The 13515-nt window shown below is 36.4% G+C and overlaps 1 protein-coding gene across 1 annotated transcript in view; it reads left to right on the top strand.

The window, feature by feature from the left end:
• The first annotated feature begins 810 nt into the window (after positions 1-810).
• LOC109614186 (AF4/FMR2 family member lilli-like) overlaps positions 811-13515 on the top strand; it is a 313389-nt gene continuing 300684 nt past the window's right edge. The window contains 1 exon segment of the mRNA XM_059131411.1: positions 811-2396. The gene's annotated coding sequence lies outside the window, so the exon portion shown is untranslated.

Genomic DNA, 13515 nt, shown 5'->3' with positions numbered 1-13515 from the left:
AGAATACTGTACCATAATACGGCCACGCCTTTTGGTGTTTGTAAATTATATTTTTGCAAGGCCGGTGCTATACAAAAAACCTGCAGAGGACAAAAAACAAAACTTGCTAAGGACACAAGAACTAAAAACAGGGTATGCAGGAGGTGTTTTATGAAAATTTTACCTATGTTAAGGTTTATCACTTTTTCCGTCAAATCTTTCACGTGTGATCTTATTAAAATTCCACTGTAAAAAAAATCTTTTTACATTGCCTTTAGTTTTTTTTTTTTTGCCTTTTAGTTTTTCTCAAAAAAGTTGTTTCATCAAATAGTACCATTGGTACAAAATTGTGCCAACACTGCCATTTGATGAGACGAAAAAATTTCCGATAGACTTCAAAGCCGTCATCAACTGAAGTAGTAGTAGTAGTTGTCGTCGTCTTCTCATGAAGTTGCTCGTCTTACGCGTGTTCAACTTGAATGGAAAAAATCAAATAAATTCATATGAAATTGTTTTTTGGCAATAATAATATGCTCTAAAATAATTAAAATTTAGAGAAAAATTTATAGTAAAATGATGTGCAAATAAAATAATGTGAAAATTATTTCGTTGGTGAAATTCTCCCAAAATAAAATATGAAATAAAAATTGTCATAAATTAAGAAGAAAAAAAGCTTTGGCCACACAAGCTTATCATGGCAAAAAAATAAATTAACATAGGCGAGCAATATTTAGATTGATTATTTTTCGGAAAAAAGAAAATTAATTCAACGTGTTGTGCGTTTGTGTATTTCTGCCGTTTTTTGCAAAACAAAAAATCGTAATATTTACATATTATTCTGCTTTTCCAACTTTTACTACACAAAAATAACAAAAAAACCTTATCTGTTTTTTTTGTTATATTCAATCACACTTAACTCGTTTTAATTCTCTTGCTCAATTTGATTTGTTGTTGTTCACAATTGTTGTTGTTGTATGCTGCCGCCGTCGTTGTACTTCTTAACTTTTAATTTACTGCCCCCTTTTTTGGTTGCTGCTTTTTTTGTATCAATCTGTCAAAGGTATGAGAAGAAAAAAAAACAACAACAGACACACTCTGCCAGTCATTGAAACTCACAAAACCTCATCATACTCTCCGATTTGCTCTCCCTCTCAGACTCTTGTGTTGGGGGAGAGAAAAAAATTATTGTAGTAGTATTTTTTTTCTGTTGGGGTGTTCTCCTCATTCTCCCCCTTCACTTCTTTTTCTTTCTTTTCACCTAGTGTGTGACCAGTTGATGTTGCTGCTTCTGCTGTAATTTTGTGTTATTTTGCTCATTTTATATCTACCCATTTGTTTTTGTTTTATTTGTTTTTTTTTTGCATTACATTGGCCGTCTATGATTACACGAATACCACCGGCCTCTTCTAATAGTAAAACTCACAACTTGTAACAGGCAGTTACTGAGTACCTAGGTGGAGAAGATCAAAGTGTTTCTTAATTTTCTCCTTTTTTTGTTAGGCCAACCTGCAAACAAACAAAACCCTAAATATATGTGTATCACCTACAACAACAACAGCTGCAACAAGAACAATAAAAAATCCACTCCCATTTATCCCACCATAGCATTTTATATGACACCCAAATGACTACCCCTCATCATTTCATCCTCTCTCACACACTGGGTCTCTCTGCACTCATTTCATCTTCTCAGCAGCAGCAGCAGCGGCAGCAACAATAATAGTCATTGCAAGAGCAATGACAACAATAATCAAACACTCTAAGACGTACAACAATAACACAACGCCTTCGTCGTCGTCATCATCGTCTTTATCATTCGTGTATATGAGGCAAAATTAAACAGACGTCGTTGTCGCAGCCGTGATACTCATTGCCGTCGCCGTTAACGTCGGTGCTTTGATGTGTTGTCGTGGATGAAAAGCAACGAAGAAAAAAAAACAACACATTTGATTTGTTATATTCCTTCCATTGTCGTAGTCATTAACCATGGCCGTCGCGTCCGTCGACGTCATCAGTGCTGCCGTCTTATTGTCGCTTTGTGTTTCTGTCTGTTAGGCAGATAACAACAACAACACCAACGACCACAACGGTGCTGTGTGTTTCTAATAAAAATGGAAATCCCATAAAATAAAGCAAAAGTAGACAAATAAATAAAAAAAATAATAAAATAAAAACAACAAATAGCCACACATACCAGCAAACACACGAAAGCGCTTCTGCGCCAGTTGCTATATAACCTAGCCAAGCAAAAGTATTTGGCGCTCAGCAACAATTCCCACATGAAAAAAAAAATCAATTATAGAATTGCCCACAAATACAAAAACAATAACATCGCCGCTGAAATTAAGTCAACAGGCCAGACGGCAGAGTAGCCAGCTAATTTGGAATATCATGCTTCTTTTTTTAAACTAAATAAGGTATTATTAATTAATGTTCTAAGTAGAATGTATTTCCTTTTGCATAATCACGCTCTCTCTCTCATTCTCTTTAGTTTTTTTTTTCGATGAGAGCAACAAATTCTGTTAATGTCCAAACCATTCTGGTTTGTTTACCTTAAATCTAATTGGGAATTTGATATATTAGGACAGTTTTTCTGTGGTAATTGCTCACTTGCACTTTCTTAGGTATTTGACGTATAGATGGCGCTGCATACATCTCGAATGTTTTCTTTTGTATATCAAGGTTCCCATCGAATATGTTTTCATAAGTACCGTCATTTCGATTGCCGTCAGTTACTTTGATTATATTTAGGTGAAAAAAGACTCATCTTCCTAAGCTTAAATATACTATGGATAGATCTGTATCACATATAGTTGACGTCCTGTACATATCGGAAATTTTCTTTTGATTAAGGGGGTTTGTAGGTTTCCATAATAAGCCTCATTTGGATTAGCCTTTAGTCTAGGTGAGTGCCTGAACAGGGAAGACGTAGACAATAAAACCAACAGTCCAACGGATATCCTAGTGAAGTCATTCAAAGGAAGTTGTCCCCTACGTGGGAGGAAATCTGGCGAGGAAAGCACCTGGATGATATGAGAAATTCGTAACCAAAGAAAAAATGTCCGAAGGTCTTACAATAGGACCAGACGTAAGAAACTTACAGTAGAACAGCTACTACACCAAGCTAAAAAAACAGCGAAAAAGTATAAATTGTGAAAAAAGTATTGGGGGGGACTCCTGTCCCCTTAAATAGTTTTTTAAGGAACCGAAACTAGGAAGGATTTGAACCTGTATGTTACGCACTTCTGATGGAAAATAATACTAATTTTAACCTGAAGATAGCCTCCTACTGAGCCTGTCCAAGAGGACTAAATGAAAACCCGAAAAAAACAGAACTATGACTTTTCATTAGGAAGACTAAAATCGATCACCAGTCTTCCTGAATTAGATAATTTATATCTCCAGGAAAGTTGAATACCTAGGAGTAATCGTGGACTCTGTAGAAGGTTCTAGGTGGGTACCAAATGCAAAAAATGACGAGAAGCATAGATGATCTGGTAATTTCTCCTTTGCTTTGGAGGTGTCTCAATCGCAGTGAAAACAAATGCTTCAACCAGACCTCCGAAGAGCTCGATTCAATTCGAGCAATGAGTGCGAACTTTTCACACCATCCTCCTTAGCGTTGAAAATCACGATACAGCTCAGTTCGTCCGTGCCGAACTTTAAACACCCTCCATCTTAGGGTAAAGGAAACATTAGAACCCATTATGACCCACAAATACCAATGTTTAGACAGATTCGTGGGAAAATGTGTCAAAAATAAAAAAAAAAAAATAATCAAAATACCGGATATCGGGGGGTACCGTTATATAGACGGACATCGTTAAATCGAATTAGAATTTTATCCTGATTATGAATATATATATATATATATATATATATATATATATATATATATATATATATATATATATATATATATATATGTATATATATATATATATATATATATATATATATATATATTCATAATCAGCATAAAATTCTAATTCGATTTAACGATGTCCGTCTATATAACGGTATATATATATATATATATATATATACATTATGGGGTCTATGACGAAGTTAATATACCCACCCTTCGAACGATAAAGTTAATATACCCACCTTTTCAAGGTGAAGGGTATAAAAGACGGGCACTTAGACGCCTGAATTCATTATTTTTTATGACTTCTCGGACAACCTAAAGATTGTTTGTATTTTAGAACCAGCAAGAGTCAAAAATGCTACTACTATAATCGAGTTTTCTTTTATGATACCGAAGAAAATTTGTAAAACTAGTAGATTTTTGCAGTTTCTGGAACAGAAAATATGTGATGGTTGACTGTCACATTTTAAAATTTATATCTTCCGATAATCGTTTTGAATATGCTAATGGCTCTGCTCAATTCATATTCATTTTGGCTTATGTACACGATATTCAACTCCCTTTAGTCATCAGTAACATCACCACTAGTTTTCTACGCAACGAACACAATCAGGAATCAAAATATTTTTTCGGTTTGCTTTTTCTTGTAGAGTAAACACTTGCTCCATTTCGAACAGATTGACTTCAGCTCTTAAGAATACTCGGGAGCGCTCCACATAAAACAAAAGAGTGTAGAGTAATATTCATGTTCAACTCGTACTCTTTGTACACTCCCGCTCGTGAGTAAGAGCCAGCAAATCTAGCCTATGCTTGTAATATTTTTTTCCGTGAGACAGACCTTGATTAGCTACTCTTGTTTTATACTAACATCAAAGAGAAATAAGAGATGAAAAGCCTACAGTAATTTAGATGAAATAAAATACAAAATTAAAAAATTAAAGAGGAAAGCTAATACTGTGAGCTGGGGAAAAAGCAAAGGAAATGCCAATCCACCTATAAAATGGAATCAAGACATCACTTGGAGAAGATTACAATGTCACGAAAGTTCCTACTTAAAATATCCGCATCAAATTTTGAAATATATGTAGCTTTTTCAGAGTATCGATACGAACTTATATACATATTCTTACTTAAAAGACAGTGACACACTTTCTCCGAACGAAACGATTTTATATGCCCATTAAATTGATTGATCGATTGATTGGCGGCCCAAAACACAAGACCTAAATGTTTGGAATCCATGTCGGCGTCTAAGAATCAAGTGGTCTTTTCTCATGATCAAATTGATTGTTTACTCACTACAAACTTTGTGAAACTCTCTCTCTCTCTTTCCCCAGCCTTTAGAGTGCGTAAATAAAGCCAATAAACTCCCCATTACAAACTGAAACCGAAAAAAACACTAATTTTTATTTGTTTTCAGTTTTATTGTTGTTACTGGCTGTTATAATTTGCAATTTACACAGAATACTCATACACGGTTTACACACGCACACACGCTAAAATTGTAATTCCTTCACAGGAGGAGGAGATGACAAAAACAACAGCAGCAGCAACAACAACCTACCATAATTTCAAAGTAATTTAATATGTGTAAGTGGTTGGTTGTAATTTTGTTTTTTTTTCGTTTTTGTTTTGTTTCTCATTGCTGTTGTTGTTGTTCGGTTCATTTTTAGTGAAGTCAACAACAATTACAACAGCAACATCAACAAGAATGAAATTTACCGTCACAAACAGTAGCAGCAACAACAACAAATACATACCAGCAGGTGTTTTAGTCAACACAGCTGAGTGAGTGTGTGAGCAAACCGTTCATTATGCATGTTCTCGCTCTCTCTCTCTCTCTCTCTCTCTCTCTCTCTCTCAGTGTGTGTGTCTCATCAACAATATTTGGGAGAAAAGAGTACACATTTGTTACTCTGTTAGTTTGAGGGGGAAATTTGCGTGTAAAGGAGGGAAATTTAACACATTTGTCGGTTTGTGATTTCTTTTGGTTTTTTTTTTGTTTGGTGGAATGTCAGATAATGCCGTTTGGTTGTTGTGTAAAATGAACAAACATCAATGAACTTTAAATTGTAATGCGCTTTTTTTCTGGGTAATTAAAGGTGTCTGGAAGTGAGAGAGAAAAAGAGTAGATTTGTAATCGATATTCTTTTGGGAGATATCAATGCCGATAAGGGGAAGTAGACATTCACTACAAAAGTTGACAACATTAAAAAGGACCTTTTATTGTGCATATTCTTAGCGATAAACATGTTAAAAATTATCAGTCGATTGTATCGCAGATGTATACCCTTAGCCAATGTTCGATCATTTAAATATATTTTGACTTCTTTTATGATTATTCAAATTGTTAACCCTCTATGGAGTAGGCTCCAAAGGAATGAGTGAATATTGTCCATTTTGTATTGGACCTAAAAATATATGATAAATAAATATTGCGACGTTTCAGGTTTGGAATATATTGGCTAATTCCTGAGGTAACAGTTATAGCTGGAAGTGGACGGAAGCAAACAGCAACATCAGCAGAAATCGTTTGGAAAGTAAAGAAGCGACTTGATCAAACCCCGCGTCGCATGAGCTCGGGGTAAGGCCATTGAAATTGCAAATGTGCAAGCAACAGAAAGAAAATCGACTCGAAAGAGCTAAAGAGTTGCTTCGCTTGGCCGAAAGTGGTGGACTGCCAAATTTGGTTTTCTCCGATGAGAAAACATTCGTTGTCCAGCAGTTTGTAAACAAACAAAATGATAGTGTTTACTTGCCAAAGAGGTCAGCTGAAAATGTGCACCTTCGGTTGGCCACTAGAACTCAAACGCTGGTCATGGTGATGGCGTGAGCCGATGTGGGCCATAAAAGCTGGTGTATTAAAGCCTTGGGCACCTAAACATTTGAACATTCCAACAGGACTCAGCACCATCGCACTCAGCACGCGCCACCCAAAAATGGTTACAAAATGAGGTTCCTCACTTCATTTCCAGCGCATAATGGCCACCAAAATCTCCGGATACCAATCCGTTGGACTATTGTGTCTGGAGTATTTTGGAAAGCCAGGTTGACACTAAAAAATACCAAAGTGTCGATCACCTTAATCAAGCGCTTCGCCGGGAATGAACCAAAATACCGCAAAGCAACATTCGGGCAGCGTGTGACGGTTTCATTGGCCGGCTGAAGGCCATAATTCGTGCCAAAGGTGACCAATTCGAACAAATCTAAACTTGTTCTAAAATGTATTGCTATTCCGACATTTTTTTCTTTCATTCAATAAAATTAAAAAAAATGTAAAAAGTAAAAATTATTGCGTTTGCGGCACCCTATATAGGCGGCCGAAGTATTTCATTTTCATACTTCATCCCATAGAGATACAAATATGGGCAAAATTACAATAAAATCGAACATTTATATTCAATTGTATGCGATTCTGGTTGAGACAAATATTGGGATATAGTAAGTTGTAGAGAATCGTTGACTTGTTTCGCAGGTTATTACAGATAAAAGTATTGAAAATTGTGACCCTTTGTAGCTGAGGTAGCAGAAGGGGTTCGCAGATATATATCATCTTTACACCATATATCGATATATCCCATCTTCACAGCAGATCTTGTGTGATGCTTATTTCGGTTTTTATGATTGTTTTGGTTTGGAAAAATGTTAACCCTTTGTGGGGTAGGTACCGGAAGGAATTTTCCGATCTCTACCATCTTTCTAACAGATCTTGTATTGATAGAAACACTGAGACGTGCCAATGTCAATATGTGTCAATGTCGCGTTTTATGAGCTTCATGGATATTTAAAATTTTGACTCTTTGTGGGGGAGGTACCAGAAGAAGTGAAACAATCGGATCATTACATTAGATTTTATAAGAGTTATAATTATTGAAAATGTTGACCCTTTGTGGTGGAGGTACTTGATGGAGTAGACTTAGCTATAATGCAAATATTAGGATTTGTAAAGTTGGGACAAAATCGGATTATCCTTTCTTTTTCTGTGCAGTAAAATAATTTTTTTGAAAATTTCGAAGAAGGAGTTGACGGATATTGCCCATCTCCGAACTCGATCTAAGTTTGATAATAATATTACGATGCACTAAGTTTGGACCAACTCGGATACTCCCTTCGAGAGTTATCGTGCGCACCATCCAGCCAGACAGACGGCTTCTAGGTCAATGATTTTGGGAAGGTAAATAAGTCGGAAATCCCCATAATGACCAGATTCAAATTCCGTGTGATCATTCCAAGGTGAAATTGCTTTGAACCCACTATGGGGAAATGGCCAAGGATACAACTTTTCGGTGTCGAAAATACCACATTTTCGATAAGTCAAACCTATCTGGAAATTTTGCAGAGGACAGAGGTATATTTCATATGGCCACTTTAAGAAGAAATTGATTTGGGTCCACTGTGGGAAAACGATCAAGGTTGTAACTCTTTGGTGTCCATATTTGGAAAGAGCATTGAAAATCCTTTTAAGTCATTGATTTTGGGACGGTAAATAAGTCGGAAGATCTCATATGGCCAGATTTAAATTTCATATGATTGCTCCAAGGTGAAATTAGTTGGGTCCCACTATGGGGAAAGGGTCAAGGTTACAACTTTTTGGTGTCCATTTTTGCAAAGCGCATCGCAAATGCTCATACACCACTTATTTTAACAAAGCAACCCCATCTGGAAATCTTGCAGTGGTCAGACTCATATTTTATGTGGTCACTCCCAGGTGAAATTGGTTTGGACCCACTATGGGAAAATGATGAAGGTTATAAGTTTAGGTGTCTATTTTCGGAAAGAACACCGAAAATGCGTCTAGACCACTTATTTTGACATACCAAACCGAAATCTGACAGTGGCCAGACTTGTTTAGATTCTAAGAAGAAAGTTTTTTTGGTTCCACTGTGGGAAAATAGTAAAGGATTCAACTTTGTGGTGTCCATATTTGGAAAGAGCATCGAAAACGCTGCTAGACCAATGATTTTGGGAAAGTTAACCAATCGGACAACATTATTTTCGGAAGGGTTGCGTTTCCTTCCCCAAGTTTTGGGATTTTTAGTTTGTAATATGTAGAAAATTTCCCTGCAGGAAATTTTCAATATAGGTTCATTTTTTGTCCATGATTTTAGTTATTTTGAGGGTCTTGACTCCATTTTGACTTTAACTTGTTTTTTTTTATACAACTTCGGAAGGCTAGGCTGATTTAGTTATTTGGAAGGTCTTGACCACATTTTGACTTTAACTTGGTTTCTTTGTTTTTTTTTTTTAACCCAACTTTGTAAAGATAAAGACCCCCGTCTGGATGCAAAATACGATCTTCCTTATTGTGGTCCGAGAAAGTGTTTCGCGACTACCTCAAAAAAGGCATTAATATGGGGAACTGTAACAGCAAGATGTGATATAGATTTGCTCGATTTTACTCGCAAGTGAAAAAAAGTCGGGAAAGGGAGAACTCGAAGAGTACAAGTTCTACAAGGAGAAGAGTACTCGACGGGAGTAGAATCTGCTCGATTTTGAGCTAATTTTACTGCCACTCGAAAACGATCAAAACATACTCGCTCTTATTCCGAAGGCATAGAGAAATAGAGTGTACGCGCAGTAGTGCTCCCACTTGAGTTCGAGAGCGTTTCACTCTCTTCTCGGATTCGAATTCAAGCGAGTTTATTTCTTCGAAAGAGTGATTCGAGCGAGCATTTCGTTGCTTTGGGTATTCCCAATATGGCCAAAGTAATTCTTCTATAATTTTGTAGAAATAATCTATTAGAACCTACCCTTGCTTTAATTGTAAACTCCGATGACCCTATTTTCACTTCTCGTACAATTTCTCCTCTCAAGTGTCGTCCATCTCAAAGACAATCGGCACTCGTGCATATCGACATTGTAAACATACTTATGCACATTGTAAAGTATCGCCGTGTCTTTTGTGACGTCAAAATAGGGCAATGACTTTGAATTAGGAAAAAAATTTGTCATCCAGTTTTGTTGGTGTGTGTCTCTCTCTCTCTCAGTTAACCTTCTTGGCCAGCATGAACGTTAGACATTGGCACGCATGAAAGCAAGCACGCATAGCAACAAGCAGCCAACGACGATGGTGATGAAGAAAGTGTCGTTGAAACTTACACAATTGACCCAAACAACCAACCAAATGAACCAAGAACAGAATGTAAGACAAAAAGTCGTAAAAACAGAAATGTGTGAAGATAAGTTGTTATTCTGGTTGGAAAGAATAAAAAAACGGCAAAGGAATTTCTACCGACATTTGATGTCGGCTTAGCAAATGTACATATGTTTACATTTGCCCAGACACTTGGAAATGGAAATTACTTGAAAAGCAAGGAGACACTAGAAGAAAATCGTAAATCAATCAAGAAATGAAAAAAGGTCAAGCTGCTTTCAGACTTAGATCTTGTCAATTATACCAATTTCCAAATTCCCTAAGGATTGCTAACGGGAATGAGAAGAAAAGTAGAGTTGTGATCCATAACTCTCCCTAGATACTCAGTCTGTCAGGTAGAAGCTTCGCACAAACTGCAATAGTCGATGCCATTATATTCCCGTCATATATTTCCCATTTTTTGGTCCTTCGAACAAGAAAATAAACCATCAAATTGTGCGAAGTTAACCTTTCTCGCAGTTATCGACTATTGTCAGTATTTCATATTTACCCAGTCGAACTTTTCCAGATATTGGTCCTTCGAACAAAATCATTTATTCCTTTTTTCTTCTTGCCCTTCTAATCATGTCTGAATTGCATATTCATACTTTGAATGGTTTCTATTTCTGTGGTCCTTCGATTTGGTTCGAAATGAAAAGGTGCGTTTGTATTCTTCCATTTTTAGTCTAGGAATTACATATTTAACCAAACGCGCTCTGTTTTTATCTTGCATTTATTAGTCCTTCAGTCCTTTGGTTCTGAATGAAGCATTGCATTTTACGGTGCGGTTGTAACTCTCATTTCATTGATTCTTGGAACTACATTTATTGGTCCTTCGAGTCGAGTTAAAATAAAACACTTGACCACTTGTATGGGTCTCGTTTTGTACAATTTACTCCTTCAATTATTGGTCCTTCGAAATGCGTCAGAAAATAAATAATAACGTCGTACGAAGCGATTGCTTCTCTTTATGGCATAAATTGGTCCTTCGACTCGTGTCGGGATTACATATTTAACCAATCGAACGGGCACTTGCAGTTATTGGTCCTTCGACTCGGGTCTGGATTGAATACTCATACTGTTTCTTTCATGACTCTATAGATCCTTGGAGTTGGTTCAGAATAAAATTATGCGATAGTATTTTTCCATGGAATGGTTCTTCGAACATTATCAGATTTGTGTTATCTTGCATTTATTGGTCCTTCGGATTGGTTCAGAATGAAGCGTTGAATTTTACGGTGCGGCTGTGTTTGTCATTTCATTGGTCCTTCGAGCTACATATGAATATACGCAATCTATTCAACAAAGCATTTGCAATGCCTTCTTACATTTATCGGTCAAATCGAAATTAATCACTTGACCATTTGAATAGATTTCGTTTCCTTCTTGCATACATTGGTCCTTTAAGATGGATTAGAATGGAACTGAGGTAGTAGGTTGCACCATTTATCGGTCCTTCGAAAAACATTAGAATTGGTTCCGCTTCTTCCATACATTGGTCCTTCGAGTTGAATTAAAAAAACAGAGGAAGTGCAATGGAAGCAGTGCAAGAAAATAAACAAGCGGTTTGTTTTTTTTTTTCATGCAGTGAATGGCCCTCCGGCATGTGTCTGAAATATATGCTCAATCCTTTGATTGTTTTCTGTTTCTTTTTGCATTTATTGGTCCTTCGAGCAACATTAGAAAATCACCAATCAAAATTTACGAAGTAGTGGCGTGCTTTTTTTGCATTCATTGGCCACAAAAATAATGTCGGAAATAAATGGTCCTTCGACTTACATTAAATCTAAACACTCTGGGATTGTGTTGTCACTGGTCCTCCGATTTGGATGAGATGACGCGGTATTGGTTCTAAATTAATTGGACCTTCGAGCATCATACGAAAAAATGGGTACGAAGCGGCCGAGAAATTTGTCATTAAATCAATTATATATGGGTGTATTTCTTTCAGGATTTGGGCCAGAATTGAAAAAAGAAAAGCCCTACACGTTTGTGTATCCAAATTTATTGGTGCTTCGAATAGTCTCATGGTTAATAAAAATAATCGATTTGGAGCAAAAGTTAAATGGTGAAATACATGTGGCGGTTAAATCTTAGATGTATCTGGTTGCTCTGTCCAATTCTGATTTTGATTTCTTTCAATCACTGGTTCTTCTGTTTGATTAGTTATTGGTCATTCCTTCGAGCAAGTTCACAAAATACAATGTCAATTATAGAAAGAGATTGCATTGCCAGTTTGAAATCATTAGTCATTTAATTTAAATTGTCCTCACCAGCTGTCTTTGATCTCTTGCAGTTATTGGTCCTTCGATTTGAATCAATGTCATTTCATTGGTCCTTCGATCCAATTCACAAATCAAACTTCAACCAATTGAAGAGAGAGTCGGCGAAAAATTAAATATGGAACAATCACCTTCGATTCGGATCAGAAATTAATATCTTATCGCCGATTCTGGGAGCTTTTCACGCGCATTAGCTTAAATGTTTAATATCTTTGACCTGACCTTAGCGATACCGTTTTGAAGTCATTAGTCATTTAATTCGAAAGCTTGTTCTTTCCAGCTCTGTCTTTGATCTCTTACAGTCATTGGTCCTTCGATTTGCTTAAGTCTAAATGTATTGGGCCTTCGAGCAAGTTTACAAACGAAAATTAATTAATTGGTCCTTCGATTTGAATGATTTCGGTTCTTTCTTGAACTTGTTGGTCCTTCGAGTTTGGGTAACATTCAATCAAACTGCAGCCATTGGTCCTCTGATTTGTTTTAGAAATTAATATCTTATTCCCGATTCTTGGAGCTTTTCACGCGCATTACCTTAAATGTTTAATATCTTTGACCTTACCTTACCGTTACCGTTTTGAAATCATTAGTTATTTTATTCGAATGCATGTTCTCTCCAGCTTTGTCTTTGGTCTTTGGCAGTTATTGGTCCTTCGATTTGAGTCAATGTCATTTCATTGGTCCTTCGAGCAAGTTCACATATGAAAATGAGTTAATTGGTCCTTCGATTGGTGTTTCTTTCTTGCATTTGTGGGTCCTTCGAGTTGGGGTAGCATTAAATATGGAACAACTAATAATTTGCAGCCATTGGTTCTCCGATTTGTTTTAGAAATAAATATCTTATTCCCGATTCTCGGAGCTTTTCACGCGCAATAGTTTAAATCTTTAATATTGTTGACCTAACCTTAGCGTTACCGTCATTAGTCATTTAATTCGAATGCTTGTTCTGCCCTGCTCTGTCTATGATGTCTTTCAGTCATTGGTCCTTCGATTTGATTTAGTCTCAATTTATTGGTCCTTCAAGCAAGTTCACATATGAAAATGAATTAATTGGTCCTTCGATTCGAATGGCTTGGGTTTTTTCTTGAACTTATTGGTCCTTAGGGTAGGTAGGGGTAAAACAAAAAATGGAACAAAAAAAAATTTTGGGTCCTTCGATTCAGATCAGAAATTAATATTGTGCCCCAATTCTGGGAGCTTATCACTTATCCTTAAAATCTGTGACCTAACCTTATTTTTGGTCTATTTTTTAT

This window comes from Musca domestica, unplaced genomic scaffold, assembly GCF_030504385.1.
Source record: "Musca domestica strain aabys unplaced genomic scaffold, Musca_domestica.polishedcontigs.V.1.1 87, whole genome shotgun sequence".
Classification (NCBI taxonomy): Eukaryota; Metazoa; Arthropoda; class Insecta; order Diptera; family Muscidae; genus Musca; species Musca domestica.
Note: the sequence above shows the minus strand (reverse complement) of the source record. Positions and strands in the feature narration are given on the sequence as shown.